Here is an 18,423-nt window from a genome sequence, read left to right as displayed (position 1 = left end):
CCATACTTAAAGCGTGGAGAAGGAAGAGGTTGACTCTCCAACAGACAACAGGGCTACAGGCTCCAACCACTTTCAGGAGAACGTGGTTCCTAACACATGGGCCTCCAAATACCCAAAGCGTAGCCGTGATCAATGGCACCAATCAGAGAATAGGAGACAGAATAAAACAAAGATTTCTTAAAAGGAACATACTTTCATAGGGAGACAGAAAAATCAAGTAAATCTCTAAACCTCCTTTAAAGCTGAACCCCAGTTTTTTAATGATAAATAATAACAGTGGAATCAAGTACTGAACGATAAATGCATGGCTCCCCAAAGTTACGTATAACTAAACACATGCCACTCGAAGCAGAAAGGAGCAGAAAACACAGCTCATGTTCAGAAAGCAAAAGATATTGAGGAAATTGGCAGGAGGAAGGAGTCGGATTCATTAACTGCATGCACACGAAAGGGCCTCTCTGCTAAACCAAATGACCTTAAACCTTTGGCAGGAGAAGAATCGGATTTGGAGGAAAGCGAATGGACTTTTAATTGTTTCAAAGAGAAAGTTATAAGTGGAAATCCAGGGGGCTTGTGTGTGTGTGTGTGTGTGTGTGTGTGTGTGTGTGTATTAGAGAGAAAGAGAGAGAGGTTTTCTTGGCCACAGAAAATAGAAACCAGTGGCACTAGGCAGCCGCTAGTCTCCCAGTGAGGGGAAGTCCCATTACATCTCATAACAAGTGAGCACAGTGAGCCTTCCTATTAGTATTGGGCAAATGATCTTCCAGATATGCCTAAATGCAAGCCACACAAAAGGAACCAGGGCATAGAAAGGCAGTCTGCTCTGAGGCAAAATGACATTTTTCATGCTTAAATTACCAGTTCCCTCCTCTACCGTCCCCGCTTTGAAATGCCGAATTGTTCAAGCAGTGGGCACTATGGAAAAACAGGCAGGTAGAGATTTAGATTTGTTCCCAGAGAGCACAGCCCGCCTGCATGGCCCTGCCTTCTCGGGAGCTCTGCTGCCCACGTCCCCCCCGCCCGCCCTCTGTTCCTCCTCCTCTGAGGTGGGTTCCCAGCAAACTCTGTCAGCCCGCCTGGGTCCCGTATTGAAGTGAAACACCCTCGGCTGACACAGCCTCACGCCCTCCCTACAACTGGTCGGCAAGCCTGTTTCGGATCTGCCCGGAGCAACCGAGGGCTCCCTCAGCCTCCAGCACCCATGACACATCCAGCCGTGGATGAAGACCACCAGACGTGTGTGAGGCCATTTTGAATGGTTTCCTTCACTGCCTCTAAAACACCTGCTTTCTATCTTCCCATCTCTGAAGAGCATACCCACCCACACCTCCAAAATTTCAATGCAGTATACTCGAAATAAATTTAAAATTCTACACCGAGTGTGTGAGGGACAAGGCAGGGTCTCCAGGAGGCCTTGTTCGTTTGCCTCGGTCCTTACAACCTCATATTGGTGTTTTTAAGAATCTGTGAAGAGACTTAATGGATGAGCAGCAGTGGACATGGGAGGAGAGGGAGAGAGAAAGAGAGGAAGGAAGGAATGGAGGGAAAGAGAGAGGGAGGAAGAGGAGAAGGAAGCCGGTACCCTAAGGGGCTGATATAATTTCCGGACGAGGCACACCACCTTACTTTGAGCACAGTAACGTTGCCACCTACAGGCTGACAGGTGCCTTCCTGCACTTCTACACTGCTGTGCAAGACTTAATTTATTTGTGTGAGTAAGCTTGCTAAGGAGCTTTTAGGGGGGTGGTAGATGATGGCAAGGTGGGGAATCCTATCAAGAACTTCTACATCTAACCATTTCAAAGTGGCTGATACTTATTACGAACCTACTGAGTGCCAGGGACTGAGTAAAGTCCTGAGAATACAAGCACAGATGAGACATTCCTCTGCCTAGGGATCTCTAAGGAGAAGACAGACACGTATAGAAATAATGCAGACGGTGATCATGACCATAACGTACAAGAGCACTGTGTTCACTGTACAGGTGAGACTGGACTTCCCTGGCGGTCCAGCAGTTAAGACTCTACGCTTCTACTGCAGGTGGCATGGGTTCGATCCCTGGTTGGGGAACTAAGATCCCGCGTGCCCCGAGGCGGGGCCAAAAAAAAAAAAAATCCATACACTGTATAGGTGAGATAAATTCTGACCAGAGTTGTTAAGTGAGGATCAGCTTCTGGAGAGAATTCAAGGAAGAGATGCAGTTGAGTTAGGTCACAGGAAATCCGAACAGGTGAGCAGAAACTCCAGTTTCGGTTGGGTAACCGCCCAACTAGGCACAAAGAAAGGACACCAAGAGTGCTCAGTTTGACTGGATGACAGGGGATGTACATATTACTTGCAGATGTGTGGAGAGACGATAAAGGCCAGAAAGTTGAGCTGAGCCAAACTTCAGACAGCTTTGAATGCTAGGCTGAAGAGCGCGCTTTTCAAGCTGCACAAGGATGGGTCTCTGTACCTCCTTTGCTCTCTCCGGTATACCCAGCACCTAAAAGAGCGTTTGGCACTTAGCAGTTGCTCAATTAGCATCTTAGGAATGAATAACTATAACAGGAAGCCAAAGAAGATTTTGGAAAAAGAGAACAATTGGGAGGGAATGGAGGAGGAGGAAAGAGGCCCCATTAGACATCGACGGCTAAAGTCCAGGTAATGTGGGTCTGACCCAAGACACAGCAGTGGGACTGGGAAGGCTGGAAAGGCCATGAGCAATATGTTTGAAGTAGAGTCCAGAGGTCTTCAACACCAATACCCAGTGCACATGTTGAGCCTGAGTGATGCACCTGGCCAAAATGGAGAAGGCAAAAGGAGGAACAGTGTTAGGGAGAAGATGATGAGTTTAGTCTGAGAAATGGAATATTTCCATTTCTGGGAGTATAACCAAGTGGAGGTGGCCAGCAGGCAGTTATAGATAAAGCATGGAGCTCTTCATACACATACCCCATACACACACAGACACGCACATACTCACCTGAGCTGAATACTACTGACATTTTTTTCATCCTAGTGTTAGAGATAAGGTTAGCCTGTAACAACCTTGAGAACAAACTGCAGTCTATGCTTTGGTAGAGCCAGAGGCTGGGGAGACCATCCTCCGTTTCCACCTCTGGAAAACGAGGATTGTTGTAAGGACTGAATGAGCTAACCCAGGTAAAATGCTTAGCCCAGTGTCTGGCATAAAATAAATACACAATAAGTGTTAGTTTATAACCTAATATCCCATTATGATGGGGTAGGAAGAATACAGGGTTAAAATTCAAAGCCCAGCTCATCTACTTATCATCTTCATGACCTTGAACAGGAAACCTGGCCTCTCTGAATCTCAATTTGCTCATCTGCTCATCTGACGGAAAGAGTATCACTTGCCACACCTGCCTCACGAGATAAAATGAAATGATGCACATAGAAAAATTTGTAAACTTGAACTCAGTTTATAAATAATATGTATGATTTATCAAATGGAAGACGGAGGGACAAAAATGTCTGAATTCCTTCAAGATATGGTTCTAGGTAAGCACGTATCTTTTTTTAACAACCTTTGCCCCAAAGAGATTCTTCTTTGCCCCCTTTTAACAAGAAATTCTTCACCTGCCACCTTTCCTACATGGCAGACATGCTTTCATCACAGCACATTTCTTTTATCCCATTTCGATTGAGATTTAAAAAGAAATCTTTGAAATTCCTCAGCTGGTGGAACCACTAGGGAATCAAAGCACATTTGTTCTCTCTTCTGCATATCCCCCTCCCCATGTGGGTGACCAATCAAATTCACGCTGTTCATCTGAATTGATAGGAAACAGGATATTACCAACTTCAGACCCACAGAGGGTTTTCAGCATCTCTGTGTAATATTTTCTGAACTACAACAGGCTTGGAGGTGATGATGAACTAGTTCATCTTACCACAGTCCCTCCGAGGCGGACCACCATGACCGCAATTTATAGAGGAGGGTTTGAGGCATTCTCAACTTCAACCAAATGTAGCAGCGACTCCCCCTCCATTTCCCAGCTCTGCTGTGGCACCACTGTCCTCCCCATCATCCTGGTCCTGGAGACGTGAACCCAACCTCGAAGGCTCCTTCTCCATGTCTCACACATCCAGTGAGTCCCCCTCTTCATCACTTCTCCACCTTTGCACCTTTTCCTGCACTTACTGCTCTTCATTTTGACTGTTGCCAGGTACCTCTGGTCAAATCCTTCTTGTGTTCAGAAACATTGTATGATTTCCAAGTTGCCCGATTAAAAATATGTAAAATCCTGAGCATAGACCTCAATGTTCTCCAAAATGTATCTAAGTGCCACCTTTCTAGCCTAGTCTCCCAGGACTTTCTATATTGGTCACAGTTCCACCAGGAAATAGATGGTACACACACTAAAGTGTTCAACTACAGAGAATTCACTCAGGGGACTGTTTATAAGGGCGTGAGTAGGGATTAGGGAACCAGCAGGGAAGGTGAGTCCCATAGGGACCAGTAACCAATGAGAAGCCATAACTGCTGCTAGGAAGTTATAGAGCAGGGAGTAGGAACAGTATTACCAGATCCCTGTGAGAGCTGCAGCTGAAGGAAGGTGAACCTGTGACAGAAGTGGCGCTAGAGGACTGTGAGATTGCAGCTCTGCCAGAACCTCAGCAAGCTTGTTTGACAACAACCCAAATTCCCCTTCTTCCCATCCTCTGATGGCTTGCCGTGCCTCCTATTGGTCAATTCCAGCAGCAAACCACAGGGCAAGGAACCCCATGTGATCAAACCATAGAAGTCAGCCTCCTGGAGCTCAGAGCAGGGACAAGAAAGGCAAAGAATAGATAAAAGAAATAGAGAACGGGGGTATCAAAAGAATAACCCATACACTCCTCCCTTGTATCCTACCTTCAGCCAAATTCACAAGCTCATGATTTCCTAATCACATACACAATTCCCTGATCTTGCGTCTCTGTTCACAACACCTCCTCTCTTTCCGACGCCCTTCCCTGTAGAGGAGACTTGCTCAGGGTCATTTGAGAGGCACTGAGGGTTATATATTCATTTAAGAGATTTTCGCTGCATGCCTGGTTCACAGGGACATATTTGGTAGAATGAAGAGCAGAGAAGGAGCACAGCTACTGCAGGCAAAGCCCCAAAGGTGGGGCTCATCAACTAGGAGGTTGCTCAAAGGAATCCCAACAGACCTTCAACATACTCTGTTCATAAAATAAGGAGAAGCAGCCTCTGGAAATGGAACTGTGGACCATTGTGTGATGGTATCTGTCATCCGCAGCCAGGAGGCAAAGCCTGTCTCTCTGCAGCACCTCTCACACCGTGGGTCACGGGCTCTCGGCAGGACCACTAGGGAAAGAGGGGCTTCAGCCCCTGGGTCCTCTTGGGCTGAGCCCCCTGCCCCTGCCATCAGGCTCCTGGGTCCTCAGAACTGATCAGTGGAACAGTAAGGCCGGCTCTGCACTTAACAATTCTTTTCAGAGTAAAGGTTTTCCTCCCCTCACCGTTCTTGCCTTTTGTCAAGGAAAAGAAAGGAAGAATTAACCTGGAGTGAATTCCTTGTAGCTGGTTATTTGTAGGCAGCAGATGCAGTCAGGAGCACACACGGCATATTTGTCTGAAAGCTGCTACCAATGCACAAAGGCAGGGGCCTCTGCTTCTACCTCATCAGGGCCACCCTGGGGGCTGGGGCTTCGTTTCCAGCCTTCAGGGGGCAGAAAAGCCACTTTTTCTTCCAAAGAGGGTAAGTGGGGCAAGGTGGGGGGCATTCAGGCACTCTAGATGCATCTAGAAAGCTGCTAAATGCTCCTGGTATGATGCAAAACGTTTTCAGAGCAAAAGCAGGAGGGCTCAGGATGAAGTTTCTCATCGATGCGGTCCGTGAACGTTTGCACTCCGCCTGGCAAAGCAGTAAAGAGCGTGGACTCTGAAACCAGAGTAAATGGGTTCAAATCCTGCCACCATTAACTAGCTGTGTGACCTTGGGCAATTGGGTACTCTCTCTGTGCCCCTGGGAGACCTAAATAAATCCATGTTAAGTGATTAGCACAGTACCTGGCACAGAGTAGTAGCTCTCAAGAAAAAGATCTCCATTTTCAGATGAGGATGTTGGGGTGAAAGTTCGGTCCGTAATTTGCCCAAGGTCATTCAGCCGGTAAGTGCTAGAGCTTAGATTTGAAGTGTAGCCATAAACAAGTGAACCAAAAGATAAAATCATAGTTATAGCTAGTGAGAAATGCTATGAAGAAAGTGAGAAAATGGGAAGCATACAGTGACAGAGCACAGTGGAGGGCTCCCCTAGAAAGCATGGTCAGGGTTACCAAACTGAGACTTGAAGGAAGAGGGGCAATCAGTCGTGCAAGGAGCAAAGGGAGAGAATTCCAGGCAGAGGGAATGGCACATGAAGAGATGCCAAAGGGGAAAAGAGAAGGCTACAGTGGCTGGAATGGGGTGATTAAGGAAGAAAGGAGAGTGGGAATGGCAGGCAGGATTCAGATCATGGTAAGACCTTATAGGTCATTAAAAAGACCTCAGATCCAAATGCAACAGGAAGATGCTAGAGGGTCTTAAAAGGAAGGGCAAAGCAATCTGTATGTTTCTGTGGTGTGAGCCTTGAATAAAAGCATAGAGACCCTTAAAAGGCAACTGTAATAGTGTTTAGTGACTTGGACCAGGGACATGTCAAGCTTATTGTAGACAAGGTATGCACCTTGTGACCAGTATAGAATAAAGGCATCACTCACATCCCCAGACTGAACTGGATACAGATACAACTTTCTGTGTGTTTTCCATCATCACCATCATCATCACTGCTCTTGCCATCACTATCAAATCGTAGGCAAAGGTCAAAGCGGCCCTGGGTTAGTCATGACTCCATTCAGATTCCCAGGCAGGGGTTCCGCCTCTGGGATCACAGCCGACAACACAGTGTTCCAGCCACAATGCACATGCGAACACCTAAAGAAACCCTGAACGTAGAAAGCCAGAAGCAGTGTAGGTATCAACAGTCCCAAGCACAGACGGAAGGATGAAGACTTAGAGCAATCTAAGTGTGTGTTAGATACAACCAATTATTTATCAAACTCCTTTTGCTGGCATTGTCCCTGAGGGACCGTCAGCACCCGCTGCCCCATTCTCTCTGTGTCTGAAGGCCTGATGCATGAATACATAACATTTGGATATTTATCCACTCATTCATACCCCAAAAATGATTGAATGAATCTGCTGTATCCCCTGTGCCAGCTGTTGGGGAAATATTAAGACAAATGAAAAAATAGCTTTGCCCTCAAGGAGCACAGGTCTCTTTACAGACAAGTAAAAGGGCAATTATAATGCAATATGATTGGAGCCAGAGAACAAGGAGAGAAGAAGGAGCTGAGGAAGAACTTAGGATGGACGCTTACCCCAAGGGCAGGGAGAGGGAAGGTGGGGAGACAAGAGGGCAGGGCAGTACTTCTGGGGTAAGCAGCGAACTGAAGGCACCTAGAGCGACTCAAGATCAACATCAAAACAGTGATACGGGGACATGGGATGGGGCACACATCGGGAAGAGCCTTTAGGTTACGCTAAGAAACTGGGAACTTCTTGCAAATGCTATGCGAAGCCATTAAAGATTTTAAGGGAGTGTATGATGGTCGTATTTCACTTTAGAATATTCTGTGTGCAGCCTGATGAGCAATGTAGAGGGGGAAGGACTGGAGGCAGGAAAGCCAGGGACAAGTCTACTGTGGTTCAGAGGATTAGGAGGGCGTGAGTTAAGGCGGGAGCAAAGCAGGTAGAGAGGAGGGCCAATCACTGAGATAAGAGCAGGGTAGAATCAACAGGAGATTGTGACTAATCGAATTTGCTGGGAAGACAGAGAGAAGGCTTAAAGTTTCCTCCCTCGTATGTGATGTGAGGCCATATACAAAAGACCCTGGTTGCCAGTCTAGGGAGTCTGAACCTGACGTGGTTGGAAGTGGGGAGACACTAAATGAATTTGAGCAGAGGATAGATCACGGCTGTAATTTAATATGATTACTATGCCAACAATGTGTAAAACAGGTTGGAGCAGAGACACTGGAGGGGAGAAGATAAATAAGAACTCTCTTACGATGGCCTACTAAGTGGGAAGAATTACGGGTTGCACTGGGGACGTAACCATGGTGGTGAAAAACCAGGGATGGGGTTGGGGAAGAGCAAGCATGTGTCTTGAAGGGAATGTGATCAAGAGAGGGGTTTAAGCCTTCTTAGCCTTGACCGGGAGATAGGGCTTTCTAATCTCTGAGACAGAGCAAATCAGAGGAAACCAGAGACAACTTCCACGTGGAACAGCACAAAGCTGTTGAGTCCATATCCGCCCCAAGCTTCCCAGCAGCATCAGTAACCAGGAAGAACCAGCTAAGACTCAGCGCCATACATTAAAAGTTATGTTGGGGGCAAATACGTACAGACATATAACAATGTTCAGAATCTACTGAAGCAAGTTACAAAATGATATAGGTATGATAATCCTGCTCGTTAGAAATGTGTGTGTGGACTGCGCAGCCTACCACCAGCCTATTCCCGGCAACCTTCACTCAGAAGAGGACTTCTAGGTGCTATTTACTTTCTTCCAGATGCTTTTTTGTATTTTCTTCAAGGAACAAGCATGACTTTTGTAATCAGAAACCCAGCAGAGTTTAAAATATATTTGTTAAGCTCATATAGCATGGCTGTCTCCCAGAATTGAAGAGAGGGACCTGTTTGTTAACTTGTTTTTCCAGTACGTTTACAGTTCTTGAGAAGCAGAGTAAAGTAAATGCCCCTGATGGGAAAAGCTGAGGATTCCATTGCAAACCTACATGGTCCGCCATCAACTAGGCAGACCCTCACTGCCTACCAGAGGGTCTTCTCCAACCCTTTCCCTAATATGTAGGTTACTGGCTTCAGGTCCCCCTCCCTGGAACTCCATGCTGGGGCAGCAAGACCCAGCAGGCTCTGTGCCCCTGATTCTCCCACCACTGAGCCTTTCTCCCTTCCTGCCTTCTCAAACACAGCATCGTCCCTCTTTTTCTCTCCCCAAGGTTCAACCCTAAAAGCTCCAGTTCTGACAACCCACTCACCTCTCTCATTTCCCTGCCCCCAAATTCTCTCTTTCTCAAATTATTAAAAATGTTATTTAGTCCCACATCTTGATGGGAACCAGGGACAGACTGAAGTAAACGCATCAAATTTCTTTAAAGGGGAAGGGAGGGCCAGGAGAACATGAGCACACCAATCCCCACCTGTCAGGTTACGTATCCCCATGAAGGCCAGACATGCTCAATGAGGCTACTTAAATATTCCATATAATACAACGCCTTGGACCCCAGTCTCAAGTAGTTGTTTGCAGAGGACTTCCAAGGAAATGAAGGTTCAGGCCTTTGCAGCAGGATGGATTCTACCTGTTAGCAATGGAGGACAGTGATGTTGAAATAAACCGGGATGAAAGGAGGAAATCCCTGCTGGAAGTTCTACCGCTCTGTGAAGGGTTTTCCCAGGAACTCGTAGGAGTCGGGGTGCCTGGAGCTTCTCAGATCCCTGTGAATGGCCAACAGTGACAGTAACGCCCCTTTCCCTTTCCTCCTCCAGACAGCCTCAGCGGTCGCTTAAGAGAGGTTGTTATCTCTTCTTACCCTACCTGCTCCTCAAAAGCAGGGCCACTTTATCTTGCATCTCACCCAGAGCCTAGCCTTGGCTCCGGAATTTTGGAGTTAATGAAATAAGACACGGAAAAGTTAAAGGCAGTGCCCAAGGTCACCCAGTTTTTGTTTGTTTGTTTTGAATTTAACTTTACTTTTTATACAGCAGGTTCTTATTAATTATCTATTTTATACATATTAGTGCATATATGTCAATCCAATTAAACTTTATTTCTATGCCAAACTGATTTTGTCTGCTCTGAATTTTCAAGGCTTCTCTCCCTTTGTTTCTTTGTTTTTCTTTTTTTTGGCCATACCATGCATCCTGTGGGATCTTAGTTCCCCCACCAGGGATTGAACCCATGCCCCCTGCAGTGGAAGCATGGAGTCTTAACCATTGGACCACCAGAGAAGTCCCACCCAGTTATTTTTTTATTATTTTATTTATTATTCTTTATTCTACTTATTATTAAATATTTATGAAGCACCTCAAGCCCCAGGGATTCAGTCCTGGTGCTATTATGGGTGCTGGAGAGACAGAGTCCTGCCCTCAAAGGGCTTATAGTCCAGTTTTGACAGAGTTGGGACTGGAACTCAGGATCTCTGACACTTTCTCCTCTAGCACATCACATTTCCTGAACTTGATCTCCTTACTTATGAAAAAAAAAAACATTTAAATTTTACCAAAATTTCCAAATATGTTATCAAAAAATCTTTAATTACAAAACAATTATTTCTAACTCCAAGCATACAGCATGAAAAGAGTGTCCCTAAATTCTGGAAGAGCATTACCTGGAGTCTTTAAAACCAAATAAGCTACTTTTTTTTGTTACATCAGAGAAATCTTAAAATGCTAGTAATAATCCCTCAGGTTTATAATAATAGCTTTCTTAGAGTTTCAACCCACGGTACCCCATTTCTTCTCACAATATTGCTAAGACTTTGAACAGAAGGTTCTATGAGGGAAAAAAGGAGATATAGAATTTGAAATCATGTCATTAATAAAACTATTAGACTATATATATAAGTTGCCTGATTTCCTGCCTATACATATACATTTGCCGTTTGGTTCTATGAATCTCAAGAGGAACTTCCTAAAACAAGTATCGACAGAATCATAGAAAGGTAGTGCCAAATGGGACCACATGTGTCATTGAGAATGGCCCCATGATTTTACAGATGAGAAAACCGAGGCTATACAGCAAAGCTACCATCCCCAGTTCCCAAGTGGCTGCATAATATCCACCATTAAAATTCAACCCATACTTGGTTGCTGTAAGTCAGGTGACGGGAGAAATACTTTAGGTAATAAAAGACAAAAGGATGTGTCGAAGGTCTGTGATAAATGGGGCAGAAGGACTTAAGAACTGGGGTAGGCCAAAAGAGCATGATGATTAGGGAACTGTATTCTGCTGACATTCCCAAGATTAAAAACCAACAGAAGGGGGTCCACTTGACAGGGTTAATGGAGGCTTGGCTTCCAGGTCACCCTCGAGGCCCTGACTGAATGCAGTCCACATAACAAGCAGCACGGAGGCCCCAAGAAAAGTTTTCCTCTCCGAAGAATGTGGTATAGCTAGAAAGGGAACTAGGTTTTAAAACATAAAAAGAACGAAAGGAAATGTCTGACGTGTTTTGATTTCTAGCTTTGTGTTTTTCCAATTCAAGTCAGGCCAGGGCCACCACCTTACATAAATCCAGGCCTCCTTTCACCTGTGCAATGCGGTGACCCTAACCAACATGTGACCTTGAAGAGAATCCTCTCTGTCTCCAATGCAAAATGAGAAGCCCCCAGTGGAGGATCTGCAAAGGGGGCATAAGCAGAGAGTGCGGAGAGCCAGAAGGGCCAGAGCTACTGGCTGGGTGGACAGGGGTCTCTGTGACCACAGGCTCACTGGGGCTCAGACAACTGACACTCATTTATCCATGGTAACAGTAAGAAAGATAGCCCAGCTAATTTAAATCTGTGACTATAATCAAAAAAGACCCCACTGCAGCTAAAAGTCAGCCTCCCCATCCACCAGATCTTTTAAAAAGAGCTGCTAATAAGGAGCAAAACTGAGTGGCTTACGTTTTATTTCCCTTTACATTTCCTTTCTGGTGGAGGTGTTAATGAGGACAGAAAGACCCAAAGTGCACAGAAAGAGGAGATGAAAATGGTCTGGAAAATATGAACTATGCAGTCAACCTTCAAATAGGGGAGGACTGATTCTAACATTAGTAGGTGGTAGACGTTTGCAGACAAAGAGTTTCCTTCTAGATGGCCGTGAAGATTATAATGCAAGTGAGGGGGGATGGTAAGTCACAAAGGAGACCTGGCCTGGGAGTCGGGGCACCCGAGGTGGGGTCCTCTCTGCCCCTCAGTTGTTTCAACTACGAAACAGTGTTAACATAGTGACTTAAAGTTCTAAACTCTAGGATATAAATTCTCCAAAACCTGCAATACTGGGTTCTCTAAATAGAATAGCAACATAATCGTACCTATTTTTCAGGGTCTTGTGACGATTAAATCAGAAAATGAGAACAGATAATGTAAATATATGGTGTGCCAGGTAATAGAAGAACGTAATATGCATTAAGTCATTTCTTTCTATCAACAACCCTGCCAGATAGGAAGTAATATGATCCCCATTTCACAGATAAGCATGTTGAGGCTTGGAGAAGTTAGTGGACATGACTAAAGTCATAGATGTACCTATTGATGGCACTGGGACTTCAAGCAGATCTGTTTGAGTTCAAGGTCTATATTAGTAACCTCTGTGCAACACAGCCACTCCAATAATAGATGTGCAAGCTCCTGAAGCATAATTGATTATCAATAAATATCAATAATGCTTTGATTATCACCCAGTATGATGAAGTGTTTCAATATATGCTTATTGAATGGAAAAATAAATGAACAGATAAACTATATGTCACATGAGGCTGTTACACTGAGATCCTGGACTTCCAGTGGCCACCCAATCCCACGCTATAGTAAATCCAATTACTGCAGGAACTTTAGGGCAGCTGCCTTTTCCAAGAGTTAGGACTCAGAATCAAAGAAGCTGTGTCTATCCAAGGACAGAAGAATGGAGGTGTCTCTATAAGGCACGGCAACCACATTGTAACACAAAAGCATCTATGAACAGGACCTTTGAACAACATGAGTTTGAACTCACAGCTACTCGAATTTTTTTCAGTAGTAAATAGTACAGCATTACACAATCCAGGGTTGATTAAATCCACATATACGAGTAACCACAGATACAAAGAGCCAACTATAAGTTACACGCGGGTTTTCCACTGCGCAGAACATCAGCTCCCCTAACCCCATATTGTTCAAGTGCCACCTGTACTTGGGGACTGAGTTTCTGGCTTTAGTAAAGCTTAAGAATAAACAGACCAGGAACGAAAAATATCTTAATTTAATTATTTTTCTGCTCTGCTAATCCAAGAAAGAAAGCAAGAGAGAGGGGGAGTAAGGGAAGGAGGAAAGAAGCAAAGAAGAATTAGAATTGTGATGAGGAATTTCCCTATGTTCATACCACTTTCCTGCATTTCTTTTGACTCTATGCGACCACACACAAGAGCCTCTTCAGAACAGGGGTGATATTTAATTGGGAGGGATATGTGCCTCCACGCATCATCCAAAGCAGAGAGAATGGGCCCCTTCCAGAGCTGTAGTTATAAACTTCATCCCCCATCTCCTGCCGCATAGCAATCCCAGCTAAGGAACAAGGGAAGGGTTGTCTAAAAGGAAAGAAGGAGGCTTCTTGGCAGTAGGCATCTGTGCAAGCAGCAACCCTTACCTTTCCCACCTTCCTGTTCAAACCAGCCTCGCCTCTCCCTGTCCTCTCCTACTGCTGTTGCTGGAGACCTGGGTTACTGGGAGCTAAAGGGCCCTGTCTCAGCTCCCAGAACTCCCAAAACCACACCCAGCACCCAGTTCCAAGAGGTGAAGTCTCTCTACTTCACCAACAGCCCCAGCAAATGGTTTGAAAAACAAGAGAGGAGAAAATAACGTTAGAAGTTAATAAATCACTGGAGCATGAAAGGAAACTTCTCAAAACACACAGACAGACACAAGGGCAAAGACAGGCAAAGGAATGGAGAACAATGTGTGCTGTCCTCCAAGGCACAGAAGAAGAAACAAAACATGGGTCGGAACCCAAGGAATGCATTGTTCCAAACTGCTAATCATCGTTAGATACCAACACCCGCCAACTGCTAATAACGAAGGAAGAATCACCTCTCTTCAGCTGTAATTATTTCTGACACGGGTCTCCAGGAGGAGTGTCAAGACTCAGGTTAGCAGCTCAGTGTGATAATACCCCAAGATTACCAGAGATTCGCAATGTCTGAAGGAAAGGAGGGCTTGGAGGAAGGGAAGTGGCAATTAGAAATACTTGTCATGGTAATTGCATTGCGAAAAGCAGGCATTCGCTTTTCAGCAGCCGGTGGTGTAGGTTTTCTTCTGCCTGACTGTAGAAAAACATCTTCCAGGCAGGTAGAGCCATGGAGGAATACATCAAATTTTCAGAAATAACATAGTATGAAAAAAAGTATTATTTCTGTCCAAATAATGGTGTGCTGGATAATAAAATCTCTTGAAATCCATAAGGCTGAGAAGGGTGTTAACTGGGCAGCCCGTGAAGCTGCCTTAAGCCAGCTAGCAGTCCCCTTATCTCACTCACAGGGGTGACTTCAGTCCATGTCAACATAATGTCCTCCGCAAAGACCAAGATACTACTCCAAGGACAAAGAATCAAGGCTCCTTGACGTTATTCTTCAATCACTCACTTTGACAATGGGGCACATCCAAAGATCTCCAGGCTGGAGCTGGTCTAAACATGTAAACGAAGAACAGTCCACGAAAGCCTCTCAGATACCAATCCTGTAGGCTTCGCAGCAGTCCACTCATGGCTCCAACCAAGACGCTCTTCTGTGTTCTTTGGAAAACCATGAGGAAACCGAGAATCGCAGATACTCTCTTGAGTCTCCGTCACTGCCTTCAAGACCGAGTTCTGTCTCAGCTCTAATAAGGAATGATGCAGCTGTTGATACACTTGGAGCTCAAGTGGGAAGTGAACACTCTAAAAGGCAACTCTAACCATGTCGATCCCATGCTTAAATCAATCCATGGTTTCCCATTGCTTTTTGGACACACTACGGTCTCCTTAGCACGACATCCTTCACTTACAAGGCCCTACATGAACTGGTTTCTCTCCAAATCTCGTAACTCAGCCCCGATATACTCACATCAAATTTTGGAACTGTAGTGAATTAATGACAGTTCTTCAGACACATCATGCTCTCCAAGGCTTCGTGTTTTTGCACTGGTTGTTCACTCTGAGAATCCCTTTCACCTGATGAACACTTATTGAACATTTAAGACTCAGCTCTGGAGTTACCTCCACTCTGAAGCCTTCCCTAATCCCACCTTGAGTCATCCCTGCCAAATCTGATGTCAGCATCTCCTCTGTGTGTTCTGACGGCCTCTATGCATCCCTGAATATCAGGACTCACACCTTATGCCATTGTTTTGTCCATTTCTCCTTCTACACTATGAGCAGCTCGAGGACCAGGGCTTGCCTTTCATTCTGTTTCCCTCCAGGGCAGTCACCATGATGAGCTCTTATGCCAGGCTCAAATTGAATGGAATCCATAGATCAAGGAAGAAAGTTAAATCAGATGATGAAGAGTGACTACTTGGTAGGTTCAGAAAGAACTGAACCTCTCTAATAAATCATGGTTTCGCAAAGTCTAGGCACCAGAGACTCAACTCTATCAGTCAAGTGTATCCTCTCCAGGCAGGTGTCTCTATTTTAACAACATCTAAAGAGTTTTTTAACTTGGGAATTTATTAAGGATTTTTTTAAGGATTTATTGAGACAGTGGATCTTAATGGTCCTCTCCTGTGCATCCTCCCTGAAGAATCAGTGATGAACTCTAGGCAGGAAGCAGCCCTGGGCCTGCCTGGGCCTTCTCCTGCAGGCCCCACATGGTTTTGCCTTTATGGCTTGCTTGGGGCTGAAGTGTAGTTTGAGCCTTGTCTTAAGTACTTGGCCAGAGAAAAATCTTTTAAGAACTGACTTCAGTTCATTTCTAGGAAGGTGCTGCCCTTCTCAGCTCTGCAAAATGCTGGCTATGCCTCTTTAACCCTCCAGCATCAAATCCCCATCCTGAGCTCTGTGTCTGTGGTCTCTCTGACCATCAAAGTCTCTGGGAAGTCTCTATATTCTTCTGAGCAAGGGTGGTTTTCAAGTTTGTTTGGTAGAAAGTCTTTTCCTGCTTGGATTCAAAATTATTTGGACCATATTTGCATAATGCCATGTCATTTCCTGTGTAATACCAGTAAACTTCCCCTGGGCAGGCAATTTGAGACTTCACATTAGTTGAATTACTTGATGCTGGACTAAGGCCAAAAAGGGTCTGTATGGGGCCAGTTGACACACACTACCACACAAGCCAGATACTTGCAAGGTGAAGAAGTAGCCTACTAGGGGAGAAGGTTGGGGCTCCATGCATGGAGAGATAAGGGAAGTAAGGAAACAGAGGGATACTATGTGAAGATTTCCAGCTGGGCTTTGCCTAATCCAGGCCGAGTTCACAAGCAGAAACAAAGGAGCTGTTTTCACAGGAATATTTGTGATATTCCAGACACAGCAGTGCCACACTAGAGCACAGAAGACAAGGTATGACACTGATGTACTTTGTTAGCATGGTAATGTCAGAAGAGTTTGCAGACAAGAGCATCAAAAGACAGCACCCAAGTCAGGAAGGTACCAGCCCCAGGATACCCTCCCTCAAGTGCCCTGGAAGTAAAAGACACCACCAGGAGCCCGGACCAAGAGAACATGCGATGCCCATCCTTGATCATTGATGAGACACCCCCTGGGAATGCCCAGGAATACCTAGATGGGGGATGAGTGTGGGTGAGACTACAAAGAAGCTGAGATCTTGCAAATGTAGGTGGGGCTCAAGTCATACGCATGCAAATTAGCATTCGTAAACCAGGGAAAAAAACTGACATTATTGTTAAGGCATTATTCCTCACGTGCAAAATTATCAAAATCTCCTAGAACCATTTCTAGCATAAAAACAGTGCTCAGTAAGTGTTATTATGTTTGAGGTTGAAGAGGGATCATGGAACATGAGACCAGGTCTGATATGCAGGAAGTACACACCAGAACGGCTCTGTACCAAGTGCTTATGACCCGTGTCCGCTCTGCATGTTGCCTGTGCTGTTTGAATCATTGTTTTGAATGCTGCCCCTGGATGAGACCACTGAGAAGTCTCAGATGACCCCGCCCTCTCTTCTGGTGATTGACAAAGCAGCTCTGGACTAGCTCAAAAGCCTGCAGGTTCAGCGACCTTCCCTGAAAGAAAGGACTGGCAGCCCTTCCCTCACTGGTCCTCTTGTCCCCACCTCCACCTGCCCTCCCCATCCACACCAGAACCAGGTACATCCCAAAGTTCTCATCACTCCTCTCTCATGGAGAGACTCAACGTCTTTGTCTTGGGAAGAGCGCAGCTCACCTTTTGTAGCGTTTTGTGAGCTTTGCCCTTACTGTGTGTGCCGGCCCATCTGACAGCTGTTTCCTGAAGAGCAGGGAAGGGTGTTTTACAGCTCGGTTGCTGGGAAGCACAGATGTTGCAGGCTGTGCTGTGGCGAGGTGGTAAAGGCTCCAAGGAAGGTCGGGGAGCATTAATTATCTTCCCTCCGCCGTTCATTAGCCTGCAGACGCCTCATCTTGCCATCTTCAGGACTGACAGCCACATGATTCCAAAGCAAAGCAAACCAGAAGATTTGAGGGAGGAAGGGAAGAACCACCTGAAGTTGACACTGGAAAGCAACACACAGAACAGCTTGAGATACCCCATCTCGGCTTCCTGGAGGACCAGGTGATCACCTGGGGTGATCACCAGGGATGCAGCCAGGGGCTCAGTCTCCATGAGTGAAGCCATGAATCCCAACACAGGCTGCAAGTGAAACTCTTCATCCAGGTGCTGGAAGACCAGCCAGGCAGGATGGAAACAAAGCCTTCTCCTTTTCAAATTTTAGTTTTCAAGTGTCGATGAAAGATGTTGATTGGACAAGCCTTGAAAACTCAAATGCTGAGCCAATTCAGAATAGAAGCCCAATTCTCATCCACGATCTGAAGAGAAGCATTTCAGACCTCAGGATATTTAACCTGATGAGATGTCACCCAAGCTCCATTTCATTTTACGCCACGCAAGGAAAGTACAAATGATAGCCTCAAACACTGATAGAGTAAGATCAAACCAACACCCATGAGCCTCAGCCTGCCCATCCCATCACCAACACCTGGTTCTAAGATGGTACAATTACAGCAGTACCTTCGTTCTCCACATATGGTGGTGGTCTCTTCGATCCTAGGCCCTTTTCCCAGACCAAGTGCCTTTTTTGCTTCAAAGTTGGCTTCAAACTGCTGTCCCTTCATGAAACCTTGAAGTCGTAGTAGAAAGATGAATACCTCTTCTAACACAGTGCCATATGCCCTTGTTCCTCACGTGAGCCACTCAAAAAGGAACCAAAAAGAGACTCTGGTCTGGGATGCAGACTGAGTCTCCATCTGCCCAAACCAGGTGACCATAAAGTGGAGCATGTACTAACCTCCCTGTCCTAGGCTTGTAGGCAACTACAGCAAGAGGGGGTCTCAGCCCAAGGATGTGGGTGAATGAAGCCGTTCACTAGCGTTTATGAAGGGCAGGATATGGCCCCAACCTCTCAGGTCTCCTGCTGGCTCCCCTGGTCACACGTGTTGGAGATTGTCACCCTGAAGATTGCCTACCCAGGTCACACGTGTT

This window comes from Orcinus orca, chromosome 1, assembly GCF_937001465.1.
Source record: "Orcinus orca chromosome 1, mOrcOrc1.1, whole genome shotgun sequence".
NCBI lineage: Eukaryota > Metazoa > Chordata > Mammalia > Artiodactyla > Delphinidae > Orcinus > Orcinus orca.
Note: the sequence above shows the minus strand (reverse complement) of the source record.